Source organism: Echiichthys vipera (assembly GCF_963691815.1).
Source record: "Echiichthys vipera genome assembly, chromosome: 7".
Classification (NCBI taxonomy): Eukaryota; Metazoa; Chordata; class Actinopteri; order Perciformes; family Trachinidae; genus Echiichthys; species Echiichthys vipera.
Window position 1 is genome coordinate 32,768,068 of NC_139832.1, and position 18,530 is coordinate 32,786,597.

Below are 18,530 nucleotides of genomic sequence, written 5' to 3' on the forward strand. Positions count from 1 at the left end.
AGCAGTTGCTGCCCATTTCTGTTGACAGTTTTGTCGAAGTTGTTCCTGTTTTTGTGCAAAGAAGAGGGGATGTTGATCTGGCCAGGTATATGTCTGTCTCCTTGTGCGTTGATTAGATCTGATTCTGGGCCTGTTCTGGCGTTAAGATCACCACAGATCAGCACGTTTCCTTTTGTCTGGTAGAAGCTGATCTCATCTTCAAGGATGGAGAAGCTGTTTTCATTATAGTAAGGGGACTCTGATGGGGGGATATAGGCTGTACACATGAATATTTCTCTGTCTGTGGAGACCACCTCTTTTTTTATTTTGATCCAAATTGAGAAATCTCCTTTTTTGAGCAATTCAATTGAGTGAGTGAGGTTCGTTTTGTACCAGATCAACATCCCTCCTGAATCTCTGCCTTGGCTTACACTTCTCAGTTTGGTTGATGGGAATATTACTTCTCTGTATCCTAAAGGACAACCAGTGGGCATGTCTCCTCTATTCCAAGTCTCCTGCAAAACGATGATATCTGCGTTTTTTAACTCTTTCCAACATGAAATAACAAACGACTTAGATATCATTAGGTATTAAAGTCAACATGTAGCTTTCTGTGGTAAAATGAGACAAACTTCCAATCCTTATTGTCAATAGACCTAATAATATTATAACCCTTTAACATCTATAATTTAGTAAATATGTGAGTAAACACTCTAGGATTGTCTACTGTGTTTGATTAATCAGGTGGGAGCAGAGCAGGCTGAGCATGTGTTGGATGTCTCTCAGCTGGCTGTGTGGGGGTGAGGTTGGAGGTTGGGAGGGTAAGTGGGGGGTCTGCTGCTCTCCTTACCACCTGAGCATAGCTCAGTGGGGCAGGGTGTGGCTCCTGGTGACCGTGCCGGGATGGGGCAGGAGGGGCCCTGGTCTGGTGTGAGGGGGTCCGTAGCTCTCCTGGTGTGGTCGTTGTGTAGGGGTATGAAGATGGTGAGGTCTCTGTGTGGGTGGTCTGGATGGTCTGGTTGGCAGTCTTGGGGTGCTGCGGACCAACCTGTTCCTTGTGAGGGTGGACTGGTCTCGGTTGAGAGCGACGTCCTTCAGTGTACGGGCGAAGATTGGGACTGTGTTTTTTAACAGATGGACGTGGTCATGAAGGCAGCTGATGTCCAGGGTGGGGTGGTGGGCCAGCTGGACATTCGGCCTCAGGACGCAGTCCGCACTCTGCTGGGTGGATAGAGTCTCTCTGTCCTGGTGTCTCTGGGTGGCGCTCTCTCTCTCTCTCTCTCTCTCTCTCTCTCTCTCTCTCTCTCTCTCTCTCTCTCTCTCTCTCTCTCTCTCTCTCTCTCTCTCTCTCTCGGAGTGCATGCTGGGAGTGAGTGTGCTGAGTGCGAGTGAATGGTGGAGCTGAGAGCGTTTGGTTTTTGTTTCAAATTTTTGTAAGTTTGTGAAAAGCCATTTCCTTTTTCGTCGGTGTGAGTGTGTTTATGAGTTATTTGTTTGTCCTTTTTGGGTGTAAGGGTTGTTTTTGTGTGTGTGTGAACGTGTGTGTGTAATTGTTTGGAGGGGCAGCGTGCTGCCTGCGGCATAATGCCGGCCGCTGAAGCTCTAGCAGCGGACTTTGAAAAGCTTACTCGCAGACATGCGATTAAGCTTTTCCCCGCAGTGCCGTGCTCAGTGGAGGAGGCTGGACTGGCTGTAGGAGAGGTGGTGGGGTACGACAGCGTGAGGTCTGCCTCACGCATGAACGGGGCTATTGTCATGTTTTTAGACAGTACGGCTAAGATTGGCGAGGTGGTGGAGAGGGGAGTGGTTATCAGAGACACCTTCACTCCCGTCTCCCCTCTCGTCAACCCGGCCACGAAAATCATGATCTCAAACGCTCCCCCGTTCATAAAAAATAAATTGTTGGGGAGGGAGCTGTCGAAATACGGACAGATAGTCTCACCCAGAATGGGTTAAATTAAAACACATTGTTCGTCACAGGAGACAGGTTTATATGGTCTTGAAAGAAAGGAACACCGATCTGAACCTGTCTTTCTCGTTTAAAATTGATGGTTTTAATTATGTCGTCTTTGTTTCATCAGAGACGATGAAATGTTTTGGTTGTGGGGGCGAGGGGCACTTGGTCCGGTCCTGCCCGAAGGACTTCGGAGCGCAGCGGGCTGCTGCGGGGGGAGATCCGCCCGGTGCTGCTGCTGCGGCTGCGGCGGGCGGTCGGCCCGTTGCTGCGGCTGCGGCTCTGGGTGGAGAACCGCCCGTTGCTGCGGCTGCCGTTCCGGGTGGAGATCCACCCGCGGATGTCACCCCTGCCCCGGTTACCGTGTGGGGCACCCCCGTTGTTGTCGCAAGGCCGGTTTTTTCTGCTCCGGTGGGGCCGTCCGTCGCGGAGAATCCTCCCGCGGCGCCGGTCCCCGTGGTTGCGACCAATGAATCCACAAACAATAGTATGACTGAGAACAACGATATGTACCAAGAAATGATGGTGGAGGATATGTCAGAAGATGATCTCCTCAAAATGTCTCAGAAAAGAAAGAATATTGAAAGTGAAAAAATAAACAGCAAAGTAAAGAAAACGAGTTCACAGAGGTCCACTGAGTCAGAGAGTGATTTCCTCTTGACTCAGCTGGACCCTCAGTCTCACTACTCTCCCGAGAAAATTAAAGCTTTCCTGGAGCAAACAAAAGGAGCCAGGCTGACTAATGTAGGTGAGTTCTTTCCTGACCTGCACCTTTTTATTAGTTCAGCCAAGCCGCTCACCAGGAAGAGCTATGGAGAGGAGATTTTAACCGAGCAAGAAATATTTAGATTAAAAAAGTTAATACTGAAGGTGAGAGCTCAAATCGTAAATGATGAAGAGGATTGTTTGATGTTTTTATATTTTACTGACTGCTCTTTTTACTGTTGTTCTTTTTTTATCCATGTGTGATTTTAACATCAGCACCTTAAACCTGAACGGTGCCAGGTCTGATTTTAAAAGAGCCACCCTTTTTAAACTGATGGAGACTAAAAGAATTGATGTCATGTTCGTTCAAGAAACTCACAGCACTATAGACAACGAAAGTGACTGGAAGAGGGCTTTTAAAGGGGAGGTGGTTTTAAGTCACAGGTCCAGTCTGAGTGGAGGAGTGGGGATTTTATTTGCTCAGAGCTTTTTACCTTTTTCTTTTACTATTGATGAAGTCGTTCCAGGTGTTTTATTGAAAGTAAAAGCTGTCTTTGAAAATGTAAAACTTGTGTTTTTAAATGTCTACACTCCCACTAAAGTAGCGTTTTTAAACATTTTAAGTGACTGTGTTAAGAACTGTGAGGATGATGGTTTTATGTTTTTAGGGGGAGATTTTAATTGCACAGTAAATCCAGCCCTGGACAGGAACCATCCTGAGCCACACCCTCCTTCATCTCGCACACTCAGACAACTGATGGAGAACCATGAGCTGAGTGATGTGTGGAGGGTTTTTAACAGTCAGCACAGACAGTACACCTGGAGCCACAGTAGGGAGGGGGTTTTATCTCTGGCCAGACTGGACCGTTTTTATTGTTTTAAACGCCATTTAAATATTTTTAAGAGGTGTTTTATTCAGCCTGTGGGTTTTAGTGATCAATTTTTAGTTTCCTGTCATGTTTTTATCAAAAACATCCGTTTTAAGAGCGCCTATTGGCATTTTAACACAGCCCTTTTAGATGACCAGGCTTTTAGAACTGCTTTTAAGTTTTTTTGGGAGTCCCACAGAGAGAGCAGGCCTGCCTTCACTAACATACAACAGTGGTGGGACTTTGGTAAGACCCAGATAAAGCAGCTCTGCCAGCAGTTCACTTGTGGTGTCACTACAGACTTAACCCGGTCCATGAAAGATCTGGAGTCGCAGGTGGTGGAGCTGCAGACTTTAGCAGACTCCACAGCAACCAAAGACATGGTGGTGACCTTCTCCAACAAGCAGAGGGAACTGGCTGCATCAGCAAACACCGTGATCCACGGGAAGCCTGTTGAAGCAGTTGAGGAGTACAGGTACCTGGGCACCATCTTCGACAGCCTGCTGAAATTCTCCTCCAACACAGAGGGATTCTCAGGAAATGTCAGCAGCGGAAATACCTCCTTAGGAAGCTCAATTCCTTTGGAGTCAGCAAGAACATCCTCCTGACCTTTTACTACTCCTTCATCGAGAGCATCATCACGTTCTCCATCACATGCTGGTTCTACTCCACCAGCCTCCAGAACAGAAACCGCCTGCAGAGAGTAGCCACGGTCTGCTCTAAGATCATTGGACTTCCTGTTAGAACTCTGTCGACCATCCACGAGCAGCAGACACTCAGGTTAGCTGGTCGGATCATGCAGGACCCCTCTCACGCTCTCTTCTCAGCGTTTGAGTGGCTCCCCTCAGGACGCCGTCTTCGCTGTCCCTGCTGCAGGACACAGAGGAGAAGAGCAACCTTCATCCCCAGGGCTGTCCAGCTCCTCAACTCCTGACCCCTCTGACCATCCCCCTCCCCACTCTTGACACCCTCCCCTGGACACCCCCCCCCCACTCCAGACACCCTCCCTGGACCCCTCTCCCCCCCGGACACCCCTCCCTTCACCCCTCCTCCTCCCCTCTCCAGACACCCTCCCAGGACACCATCAGCATCACCCCCCCTTCCCACCCCTGACACCTTCCCTGGACACCTTCACCCCCTGGACACCCCCCCCCCCCCCCCCCCCCCCACAGCCCTTTTAGATGACCAGGCTTTTAGAACTGCTTTTAAGTTTTTTTGGGAGTCCCACAGAGAGAGCAGGCCTGCCTTCACTAACATACAACAGTGGTGGGACTTTGGTAAGACCCAGATAAAGCAGCTCTGCCAGCAGTTCACTTGTGGTGTCACTACAGACTTAACCCGGTCCATGAAAGATCTGGAGTCGCAGGTGGTGGAGCTGCAGACTTTAGCAGACTCCACTGCAACCAAAGACATGGTGGTGACCTTCTCCAACAAGCAGAGGGAACTGGCTGCATCAGCAAACACCGTGATCCACGGGAAGCCTGTTGAAGCAGTTGAGGAGTACAGGTACCTGGGCACCATCTTCGACAGCCTGCTGAAATTCTCCTCCAACACAGAGGGATTCTCAGGAAATGTCAGCAGCGGAAATACCTCCTTAGGAAGCTTAGGAAGTGGGGAGGGGGATGGTCAGAGGGGTCAGGAGTTGAGGAGCTGGACAGCCCTGGGGATGAAGGTTGCTCTTCTCCTCTGTGTCCTGCAGCAGGGACAGCGAAGACGGCGTCCTGAGGGGAGCCACTCAAACGCTGAGAAGAGAGCGTGAGAGGGGTCCTGCATGATCCGACCAGCTAACCTGAGTGTCTGCTGCTCGTGACACGTGACACTTACCGGACACGTGAACTGGCTACCTACCTCCACTCCTGTCCCCAAAGCTGTGAACTACTGGTTGATGCACAATTCCACTTATTCTGTTCACTCGGTTTATAATGTTACTGGTCTGTTGCACAACGCCACTTATTTTTTCTGTTTATAATGTTACTGGTCTGTTGCACTACGCCACTTATTTATTCTGTTTATAATGTTACTGGACTGTTGCACTACGCCACTTATTTATTCTGTTTATAATGTTACTGGACTGTTGCACTACTCCACTTATTTACTCTGTTTATAATGTTACTCCGGTCTGTTGCACTACGCCACTTACTTATTTATTCTGTTATTATGTTCACACCGGACTTATTCTGTTACTCTGTTCTTACTGGTCCACTTGATTCTGTTAGTTATGTTAATTTATGGTATTAATGCACTACTCCACTTTATAATGTCTATCAGGTCTTATATTGTATCCATCACAGCACTATGGTCACTTTATTTTTCAGTATTCATCTGTTACACAGAGCTAGCATATACTTAGACTGCTGCTTTCCTGCCATGCACCACTATAACTTTATTATCTAGCTTATAGTTATATATTATATTTATACTCTATTACTGCACTATAGTTCTGTTTACGTCTGCTCATTACACACATGTATCTGACCCCATCTGAATCCGATCACTGTCCACTTAAATCTTCTCTGCACTACAGTTCTGTTCATACCTGTTTCAACAGTCTACTGCATGTTTACATTGTTTACATCATATACACCCGTTCACATGTCTGCTTACATCTGATACACGCATGTCTTTCTATATCTCACGCCGACGATGTTCTCTGTATCTAACCTGTACTAACACACTAACATCCTGACACTTATTCTTCTTCTACACTTTATTCTTGTTGTTAGGTTAAAATGTTTTTGTATAATTGCACTGTCGTTATTTGCTGCTCTGTGTGCCCTGAATTGCCCCCCGGGGACAAATAAAGTTTTTTTGAATTGAATTGAGCAAACCGAGGGCTTTTAGACTCCCTCAAGTCAAAAAAGTCGGCCATAGCCAACCTGCTTGGCGTCTCAGCACAGGGGGCTCTGGTCAGGTCTAGGTTCATGAACATCACACAGATGGACGCCCCATCTCGCTTCTTCTTTGGGCTGGAGCGGAAAAATGGACAAAGGAAGACCATTCACTCTTTACGCACGGGTAGCTGCTCCCAAGTCTCAGACTCATCTGAGATTAGGAAGTATGCTGCCGGTTTCTACAGAGACCTCTTTAAGAGTGAGTGGACAAATAATCCAAATGTGTGCAGCAGCTTCCTCAGCGGTCTCCCTCAGGTCAGCGAGGCTGACAACAGGGAGTTGGCAGCAGAGGTGACGCTGCAGGAGCTCCACACTGCCACCATGAGCCTGCAGAGCGGCAGAGCTCCAGGCATGGACGGCCTTCCTGCAGAATTTTACAAGTCCTTCTGGTCCACCCTAGGACCAGATCTGCTAGAGGTCCTAAATGAAAGTCCAAAGACTGGCAGACTGCCTCTGAGCTGCAGGAGGGCCGCAATAACCCTGCTGCCTAAAAAGGGAGACCTGCAGGAACTTAAAAACTAGAGGCCGGTCTCATTGCTGTGCACGGATTATAAGATCCTGTCCAAAGCTCTGGCCCTTAGACTGAGGGAGGTGATGGTGTCCATCATCCACCCTGACCAGACCTACTGTGTGCCCGGCAGGCTTATCAGTGACAACGTCACTTTAATTCAAGACATTTTGGAGCTCTCCAGTTCATTGGGTATAGAGACTGGTCTGATTTCAATAGACCAGGACTGGGCGCACCGTTTGAGATCCAGAGAGGGGTGAGGCGGGCAAACTTAGAGCTAAACTGACAGGTGTGTGTTTCCCCCAGTGTCCCCTGTCTTTTAAACTGTCTGTGTACGCGGATGATCTCGTTGTTTTAGTTAAATCACAGAAAGATATTGACTTTTTAACTAACACTGTAAAAGACTTTGGTTTTATTTCATCTGCTAGGGTGAACTGGGGGAAAAGCGAGGCTCTGATGGCTGGGGGAGAGCTGGGGGTCGGCTCAGGCTGCCTGGTGGCCTACAGTGGAAAAAAGGAGGTTTCAGATATCTTGGAGTCTTCCTGGGGGATGAGACAAATAATAATAAAAACTGGGACAATGTCCTGGAGAAGGTGAAAGGTCGGCTGGAGAAGTGGAGGTGGCTCCTCCCAAAAATGTCATATAGAGGCTGAACCTTAATAGCCAACAATCTGGTCTCATTCTCCTTGTGGCACCGGCTGGCCTGCGTCGATCCTCCCGTTTCTCTCCTGTCAAAAGTTCAGTCGGTTTTAGTTGATTTTATTTGGGACAAGTTACACTGGGTCCCACAGAGTGTCCTGTTTTTACCCAAAGAAGAGGGGGGGCAAGGCCTGGTCCATCTGGCCAGCAGGGGAGCGGCTTTCCGCCTCCAGTTTATTCAAAGACTGCTGACCGGGCCAAAGGACACTCTGTGGAGACCCCTGTCCCACTGCATTCTGCAGGGTTTTAAAGGCCTTGGTCATGATTTTAATTTGTTTTTAATGAACATACCAAACATGAGCACATCTCCTTTGCCTGCTTTTTATAAAAGTGTTTTTAGAGTGTGGAGCCTGCTGAAGAAGGAGAGGAGAGATAACGCGGACTCCCTATACTGGATCCTTTAAGAGCCGGTCCTGTGGGGGACCCGTCTGGACCTTCCCAGCTGGGCAGGTCAGAATTTAACTACGAGACTGCAGACTGGGGGGGTTGTTACTCTGGGGCAGGTGGTGGCGCTGACTGGGCCCCAGATGGATGACCCCTCTAGACTCGCTGCCCAGCTGGGACTGACATCAGTGAGGGTCACACAGAAACTCCTGCAACATTGGAAAGAGAGACTCACGGGACACGACCGCCTACTTTTAAACTCCTCTTTTAATCCAGCAGTGAAAGATGACGATCCCTTTCCTGCCATTTTCCTGGCACCGGATTTTAAAGACTGCTCTGGGATTTTAATGGAATACACACACCCCGCACCACTGGATGGTACCACAGGAAAAACATTCTACAGAATACTGGTGAAAGCAATAAACAAAACAAAACTGGACAGAAGACCTGACACTCCATGGAGGAGTTATCTGCAACTGGCTCCTGCAGCCAGATCAGAGTGGAGGTCCTTCTACAAGCCTCCACTCTCCAAAAGACATGCAGACATTCACTGGCGACTCCTCCATGGAGTAATCGCAGTAAACTCCTTTGTGTCCACTACACTGATAAAAATATTGACCTTGATCTACTTAAAAAAAGGTAAGGCAACTTTTTGCATCAGATTAGTACGTAGATAAAGCAAGGCTAGTCTTTGTATAGGCTACTTAATATCTTATGTGTAAGAAATGAGTTTTGCAAGTAAAGTCAACATTCATTTATCAAGTAAAGTCAACATTCATTTATCAAGTAAAGTCAACATTCATTTATCAAGTAAAGTCAACATTCATTTATCAATTAAAGTCAACATTCATTTATCAAGTAAAGTCAACTTAGCTTTGCTAATGAGTGAACTAAATTTTATTTCTATTTAATTAAGCTAAGTTGACTTTACTTGCAAAATTAAAATTGAATTTATTTGCAACATTAAGTAGACTTTACTTACTAAATGAAATAGACTTTACTTCCAAAACTAATTTCTTACATTCAAAAAATTAAGTAGCCTATACAAAGACTAGCCTTGCATTATATACATGATCATCTGATGCAAAAAGTTGCCTTACCTTTTTTAAGTAGATCAGGCACAATATTTTGTATCATGCTTGGTCTATTTAAAGTTAAAGTTAGGTACATGTATGTGTCATTTAACTGTTGGAAATGACAATCTTCTTACCACATGGCAAGATATGCGCCAAGTGTTGACCATACTGATAAATAGCCACGAGCTGCAACGATTAGTTGATTAATCAATTAGTTGCTAACAACTAAATTAATCCTCAACATTATTGATAGTTTTCTTTGAGTCATTTTTGAAGAAGAAAAACCCCACATTCTCTGACATTAATATGTTAAATTGTCAACTGTTGATCTGGACAAAACAAGATATATTAGGTTGCGTCTTGGGCTTTAGGAGACAGTGATTGATTTTTTGTAATTTTCTTACATTGTATGGACCAATGTACAATCGATACAATCGATCTATCAATTTATCACACTGTATACTGTGAACACGACCCATATGAGTCAAACAATATCAGGTATAGTTATGCAGCATAACCCGAAATGAGACTTGGAAGTCGTTTTCGTTTAGCTCAAATAAACAAATTTATTTGACAATCAAAGAGTCATGAACACTGTAGAAAAAATTGCCATCAGCTATCAGAACCCCACTGTCACCTTAATAAAATCAAAATTGTGGCTGTCAAAACAAATACAGTCACATTCACAGCTACATTCTGGTTCACTGATAAGGCAAAAAAAAACAACCAAAATCCAGCAGCTCTAAAAATTAAAAAATGTAGTAAAGAAAATTCTGCATGGTCTCTCTGCCTCTTGTGGCAATACCTTCAATGCCATCTGTATGGCTTTTAAGTGTGCAAACAGACCTTAAGATCGTGGACTTTGGAGGACATTTTTTTGTTTGCATCCTCCAGCTCGAGAAAGATCTTTTGAAAGACCTCAAACGTGTATTTGAGTTTGTTGGGGTACCTTAGTTCCATGGCATAAATAAGGCCCATCAAATAAGTGCAGGCATGTGCCACATCTGGAATACCAAAGAGTACTTCAGCTCCCTCAATTGCTATTCCAGCTTGCTTGGGGAGACCATCCCTGGGTTTGCCGGTAACAAAGATGCCAAGGACAAAGGCTGTAATGGCATCTTGGACAGCTGCAGCATCATCGTCATCGAACACCTGTGAAATACACCAGAAAGAGAATAAAACTTATTTATTGTATAGTAAGGTAAAGGATGCATAACTCTTTGTTACCTCTCCAAACAGAGGATCAGATTGTTTTAGTAGTTTTGAGTAGTATTGTACCTTAGCAAGGGTGTCTACAGGTATCACAGGGTTCTATTAAATGCCATTTAAGGCCATTTTTAGTCCATGTAAGACCTTTTGTTGGACAAATAATCTTTTACTCATTCAATAAAGAAATGCAGCTTTATATAAAAAGTGTCATATATTTGGTTCTATTAGCTAGAATTCTATAAATAGTTCTACGTTGGGCATTACTTTTTGTTCTTTCACTACAGCATTTTAAATAATAATTTAAAAAATCAAATTCTTCGAAATTCCATAAAATAACCAAATCCAATTGTTAGCAGCAGTTATCAGCAAACCCCAGCATATTCTTGTACAGTGTACAAGTAGTCTTTAGATATCTGTGTTTTTTATTCTCAAATGTACAATTAATTAAATAAATCAAATCAATCATCATTATTAAAAATCTATTAAAAAAAATTCAAAAGTCATCAGCAAACAGCTATTTTTGCACAAACTTCTCTCATATTGAAGGTTTTCGAAACAGAGTTAGATTTTCTTTACCTGGAAGTCCTTGATCAACTCTCCAGTGTTTTCCCCAAGGTAGAGTGTGAGGCCTCTGATTGCAACTTCTCTACGGGAGTCAATGTTGCTGTCCTACAAAAATATGAAATTAGATTACTCATTAATATGAAAAATATGAGATTACAAACTTCAGAATACAAATACATAAAACTAACTACTACTACATTGTTGTAAATACATGCCTCATTTAAGATGTCAAGGGTTTTATCAAGTTTCTTCCCAACGGCTCCACCCTTCCTCCTGTACAGGCTCAACAGCTTGGGTGTGTATTCGTCCAACTTGCCCAGGAATGTGGACTGCAGTGGCTTTAGTGTAATTCTGTGGAATTCCTCCTCAATCTTAGAAAGACCAAGAGAGAAACATGGAGATGTAGAAACATAATGAGATACAGAGAGAAAGGTACACTGGCAAGAGAAACAGAATGTGACACAGAAAAATGTATCCAAAGACTACGCTGAAATGGACATTTAAGTGATAATGCTTTTTCCACAGGTAATCAGGCAAGAAAAGCTTTCATTCTAGACTTAGGGATGACTCCCACAGGGATCAATAAAGTGAAGTCTAAGTTAATCAAATAAGTTTAGCTTTTATTCTCAAAGCTTCGTGAGCTAAGCATTGTGCTCATTTGTGTTCACAGATGATTAGTAGTAGGTAAAGTTTTTCTTTACAGCTTAATTTTGGCATGCGATTGCTCCCTCTGACACAGAAGGAACCCCTCACTGCTCAGCCAGCTATATGCTAAAACTAAGCAGCTGCCTACAGCTATGCACTTAGGAATTAAAAGCACGCTCAAAACACTTTTGAATCTTAAAAAACAGTAAGATGTGTGACTTTCACTTCAGAAAGTGTCACATAGGTTACAGGATAATGGCAGGGATACTGTCAAATTAGGAAATAAATATTAATTCACATTAGTGACATTCACTTTGAAACTTCACCCAACACCCTGTATTGGAGAAGCCGTGATTAAAATGTTAAATATACCTGGGAAAACTCAAACAAGGCAGGCCATCGAGCTTTGAAGTCAATCACAGGTGGTTTGTTGAGGATTACATCATTTCGACGCAGTGAGAAGGTTTTTGCCATCTTTTCATTTATGAGTTTGTTATTGTCTCTCTTCTTGTACTCATAGAGAAGCTCCACTCGCTCCTTCTCAAGTGTTGCATCGGTTTCACCTTGAGGGTGAGGTGGGAGGTAGTTTACCTCAGATTTCTTTGCCTTTTTCAACTTTCTGCCTGGAGTGCTGGAGTCTGCAGCCATTTTTTTTTTTCCGGGAGTTAACATTTAGTTCTGGTAGACCAAGGTGTCTCACCTTTGCTCTGTAATTGCCAAGCTTATACTTCAAGCTGTTATGCCAACTATATAAACCATTGAAGGACACTGGGTCCCTCAAAGATGGATGCTTCGCAACCAGGGCCTCAGCAACTTGCTCCCTTTGTGCTTGTGAAGGATATGCAGTGTAGACAAAGATGCTCTCTGCTAGTTTGTCCAGAATGTTGGATTTTACTGCAGGATTGTTGAGTAAGGTTCCATCCTTTCTGTAAGCTTCATTTGCAGCTTGCAAAATGAGTTCAGTGTCAAAGGAGAAGGTAGGTATCTCAAACTGAGCTGGCCAGGACCCAGAACGAAGGGAGGAGGTACTCTCTGGAGAAGACAGAATTATGGTGGATGCTGTGGAACAGGCATCTTCCGATGATTCTGCACAACTGCTGCCAATGCTCTCGTTGAGTCTTTTAGCATTCAAAGAATCCTCAAACGTTAGTGTGGTCATTGGTTCAATAAGAACCACCTTGATAGTGTCTTTGTCGTTTATGTCCTTAGTTTCAAGGAGACTTAAAAACTGACCATCAAAATCTTGGTCTTGAAACTGAATACTAAAATCTTGTTCAATTGCAAATGTCTCTTGTAAAACATTCTTCAATTCCCCCACAGTCTGAGGGATTCCTGAGGGCAGGGAAAGCTTGCGAATTTCTTCTTGCAGTATGACTCGAAGTCGTACAGACATGTTGGTTCTGCAGTAGGTAAAAATGACAAAAAAAGCACAAAAAGTTATGTTGAATTTAGGCATGCAAACAATGAATTTACATCTTATTACAAAGAGATAACTTAAATTTAAAAAAAAAAAAGATAGTATTAAAACACATAAGAGGCATTCTCAGGTAAGTAAATCATTACATTAAACACTAAAACAAGCCTCTAGGCCAGTGATTTTAATGTTGTGGAAAATCAGTGTATGCAATAGAAGTAGTGTTTTCAATGCAAGTAAAGGTAAATAAGAACCAAGTATTCAACAACAATACTTATATATTAATACTTAATATTACTTTAATGATTTTTTTCTATTTTCAGTTTTGTCTACTGTTTTGTATTCTATCTCATTAAAATTATCAATTGTGTTTGTGTAAACTGCATGCTTTTTATGAGATTGTTTTATTAGCTCACAAAATACCTGAGAATAGTTTGACCTTTCCTTGCTGCTCATAATTGTCAATGTTGCTGTAAATAATGCTGTAATTTCTTCAGTTTCATCTCATATAAACCAATGACAGTTTGGCGCATGCACACATCAATCTGACAACAAGTGAAATGAAACTATGATCCTGGGAAAGGTAAAAAATCATTTGAAACACTGATGGTATTGAAAAATCAAGAACAATATTAAACATGTAATTATATACTGTATTTACTACCTAATCTTGCAGGGGAATGTAAACGCTTCAAGGTCACAAATCTCTTTTGCTCAACAGTGTGTGCTGCAAGAGGGTAGGAATCTGTCAATTCCTGTAGGTCGAGGACTGTCACATGTCTTGTAGATTCCAATTCGAAAGACCTTAGGTGCTCACTGTACCATGAATTCAGACATTTGACAGCAAATGCAGCCTGGCCTCGCACAATGAGGATGAGACTTAGTTCAACAAAATCTGGAAGTCCTCCAGTGGATCCATAGGGCAAGATCATTCCCACTGAGTAACTGGTGCCATAGCAATTCACTGTATTTGCCACCTGAACACAAGTCTCTCCTGGAAACTTTTTTTGCACTGCTTCCTGTAAGTTTTCCTTGAGGACATCCAAAGGCACTGTGGACAGATTTGAAACACTGAGGGCAGGTTTAAGTATGTCTGTGCCATGCAGATGGTAAGCCAGCATCAACTGATGCTTGAGAGCAAGAGACAGTAAAATGTTGCGAAAACAGCTGGTATGTCGAACGACTCGCTTAAAAAAGCTGTGTTTCGCTTCAAATCGCATCGTCCACAGAGCTACAAGGGGTCCAAATTCTTTGATCAGTTGAGGGTAATGCTCCAGGAAATGGTGCTTTGGCAGAAGTTTTGCATTAGGGAAAAGTTGCTTGTATCTATGCCTGTGTTCTGATATCTTGGTGTCCAAGTGTCTAATTGTGTCATTTGTGTGAAATGGAGAAACGACTAGCTCCACAATGTCCTTCAGATCCATTATAAGATGCCATGCTGGTTCACTCTCTGGCACTTTAAAACCAATGATGAGAGGGAGCAAACGCAAGATGCTCCAATTTTCATGAGCATTTCCACCTATGCTCTTCCGTCTGGCAAAATTCAGTGGCACAGGCTGTGGTCTGTCAGCTTTGTCAGTCCACTTGTAGGGGAACTGTCTGATTAAGTCATTGAGTTGAATGAATGTCAAGTATTTTTTCTTGATCAGAACATCAAGGCATAAAGCCAACTCCAGAGGTACTATTCCCTCAAACAGGTCGTGTAGCAGATCTGGTGGATACCCTGACAAAACATGAAAATATTTCAATTTATCAGTTAAGGCACACTGCCTTTTCACACCAAAGCAGTGAGTCCGAGTGGGACTTTCCAAAGCTGCTTGCAGATGAAGTGAATGTTCCTGTTTTGTTCTGGCTTGGAAGGATCCCGTTCTCACTTCTTTTTCCTGAAACTCAGAGAGCTGCCCCAAACAAAACCTGCAGACATGCGACCCAGAAAAGCTTTCCAAAAAGCCACAAATTGAATGGGCACCTAAATTATCAGCTATTACACTAACTATTGTGCCCTTGATTTTCCTTTCAAACACAGGAATAAAAACTCCTTCCTCTTCCAGCTGGACAAGGTCTTTTAACAGTGGCTGAAGTACTTCCTCATAACCATACTTCTTAACATCCACAGCCTTGCAAAGCAGAGCCAAATAAATTGACTTCAGTGTAGCGCGAAACTGTGTTGGAACATTTGCCAATACCCAGTACACTGCAGTAATCTTGTGTTTTTTTTCTAGACGTTCCTAGGGGATTGCAAACCTCAAAATCATCAATGTAGAGAAGAAGTGAGATGGTTATGCTTTCAGTGGATAGCAGTGCATTTTCTTTGAAATGTGTTCCATCATGAAAGGACTCGTATCTACCCTCGTGAGTAGTGTATGAAGAATTGAAAGCTTTCTCTTGTATGACTTTCAGGCTTAATATCTGTGACAATGACTGAAGAATGGGAACATACTGAAATGTTTTACCTTCCTTCTTGTCCAGAATGTATTCAACTGGCTCAACCACATTAAAGGTCTTCTTATAAAACTCCTTTCGTTTGTAAGATGTGGAAAGAGGACCATCAGCTCTTAAAGCTGTGCTAATTGGGTTTGACTCACTCAACTGTTTGACTAAATCGGAGAGGACTAGGTCATCAAGTACACAGTCATGTTTCCTTAAACATAAGTTTACAGTATTTCTTATGTCAGGACCTGACACCGAGGAGGATATAAACTGGAGCTCTGCCACTACTTCAGAGATGCACTTGCTTGGCACATTGTAAATGCTCTCCAATTTTAATAAAAGGTGACCTAAATTCAGTTCAATTTCTTCCCCTTTCAATTCTTCTGTTTCATACTCTCCTATACAGTCGTTTGTTTCTGAATGCTCGTATGCATCAGAACAATGTGCTTCAGCAATATCTGTGATATTTGTCTGACCTACATACTTATGTAGAACTTGTGGCCGAAAATCACTTGAAGAATGTATAGTGTGTTTTCTGGATCTATGTGATGCAAAGGTTCCATACACATTTGTGTAGAAATCACACTCTTTAAAGACACAATGCACAGTTTGATTTTTCCTAAGATGAAATCCAAGATGTTGGAAGTAATCCTTCTCAGTGGAGAAACAAGAACTGCAAAGTTCACAATTGAAATAAATTACTTCTGGTGTTGACTTTTTAGTTGAATGTTTCCTTGACAAATGTGATTTGAGGCTATTCCAGGTTTTGAAGGAGCAGGGGCAATCCGCATACACACAGGGAAGATATCTGCTGTGGTTATGCCTTAACTTGTAGTGCCTCAAAAGTGCATTTGTTTCAGGGGCAACGAAGGGACAGATCTTGCAAATCCACCCCATAAACAGTGAAAGTCAGATGCTAAATCGAAGTAGTCCAGACCAAAAGAGCAAAGTGGGTTCCGTCTCTGTCTGCTTGTCCGTCCTTCCTCAAAAATTTAACAAAAAAAGACCACAATCAATTTCTGCTGTTTACATGTTAAATATAAACAAATCAAGGAAATATTCAACTTATAAGCCAACACCGTACACTATTTGTGGATTACTTTTAACATCTTTGAGTTCATCTTAATGAAACTATACACATTCTTTAGTTTGATTTTTATATAAAGGGGTACACTTGTGTTAAGTGTTAATATTTTGTCCCCCTCAAATATGTTAATAGTTGGCCAAAAGTACAAGGATCTGTGCTCTCAATAATAAACATGAAGTATAATTATCACCTTTCTGACAATGTCAACAAAAAACAAAAATGTAAAAATTTTGTAAAAATAAACTTTATGGCATAACTGTTGTATTGAATTGCATTAGATTGCACACGTTCCTAATGAAGTGGCTGATAAGTCTAGATTGGTCAAATATTAAAGACTATTTTGCTGAAGCATATTGTTCTGAGGCATACAAGAGTAAGGAGCATACAATCGTTCAAGAAAGTATATAACTTGAGAACTGAAAGAAAAAAATGAACTAAAGCTAGGTCACCTTAAATAATGTAGTCAAGTATGGCTTTTATTCTGAGAGCTGCCCAGGCAATATTTACTGTCTTCTTGCAGACACTGTTGCCAGCTACTGGCCTAAGCCGGACTTTAGAGGCTGATTCCTCCAGCCAGAGGTCTGAAAACCTGCATGTGTCCATATCGGAGCGAACTAGCTCAGAGGTTTGGCAGTGAGCCAATTTGACTTTGAAGCGTGCAAGGTACAAGTGACATCATTACTATCACTCAGGTCCTACTCGCAACATAAGTTTAGTAATTGAAGAAGCTCGGCCTGTACGGAAGTAACATTAATTGAAAAACGCACAGGCCAAGTTGGATTGGGGTTCGAAAATTTACTACCTCGTCATATGAAGTTTACTACTTTTTACTGGCTTTAATTTGGCCTAATTTAAATTACTACCTTTTAAAACTCCGCGGCAGCCGTGTAGTTTTTGCTTGACTGACCAGTTTTATCGAAAACAGTGATATTTCCTCCGGCCCCGAGTGGCCCTATCCCCTATTTCAGCCTTGCAAGTTTGGGGGTTAGTGATCGCTTCTGTTTACATCTGGAAGTCTCGTGAGACGCGTAAGGAACGAGAATAACGAAGTGCTTTGCGGCACTTCGGCAGACACGCCCCCTCGATTAGCTTTCGCTGGCTAACGATAAGAAGAGAAAATGCGGTTTGTTTCTGTATTATCACAATGACAGAACCAGCGAAAAGGTGTGACTGTGAATATGCCTAAACAAAAAAAAAATATGTGTGTATATATATCATATCATTTTTAGTATATATATTATAAAAATATGTAACCTTAGCTTAGCCCACAAAACGTCTTGCCACTGAAAATAAATAACGTTAGGTCTGAACATTGTCTCCGCTCGGAAAATTATTATTAGCATTATTTTCCCTGTTATATTACACTTATGCCTAAAATACATATATGTATCATTTGGAATTTTGTAACATTTATAACATCCCTCAGTAGACATGATGAGTGACCGTAATCTGGCTCTGAAACAGCTGATACAAGGGGGGGGGGGTTGTCGCTTACTTCCTCTATGGGGCTCCCCCTGAGACTTGCAAGAAAAAAGTTACTGAGTGCCTCTGACGAGCGGCTTAACTGCTGCTGTGTTTGCATTCTGGTTTCTTTCCTATTGGACGCGCAGAAATTTATAAATGTTCTATTCGGGCGCCGCGCACGAACGGCGGCAGTGGCCGACCTAGCCCGCCGCTCAGATCGCCGCAAATGAATCGGTTTGCTAACGGCCGCCTGCGCTTTGGTGTGGAGAGGCCTTAACAGTTCTGCTGTTCAAACAGTAACAATTGCAAGTTGCTTTATGAGCAAGTTCATTTTGTAATAAACTTGAAATACTATGAAAACTGGAAACTGCCGTACCAACAGGCGGGCTAAATCTACTTTCTGGCGGCCCTGTTGGCTAGCGTTCAGAGCCAGAGTACGAAAAACCACATACAACATTATCCAAACTGAAAAGTCAGTAATATTTCATTTATTACTTATTATTTAGTATTATAACCAGCTATTGGCAAACTTTATTCTTACCTTTAAGTTCAGCCTCTGGAAACGTGGCAGTCTGCTTTCCATGCAGGAAGTACCCAGAATGCATTGTCAGTTGGCAGGTTACAGAGCAACGTAAATGAAACGCGTTTGCTG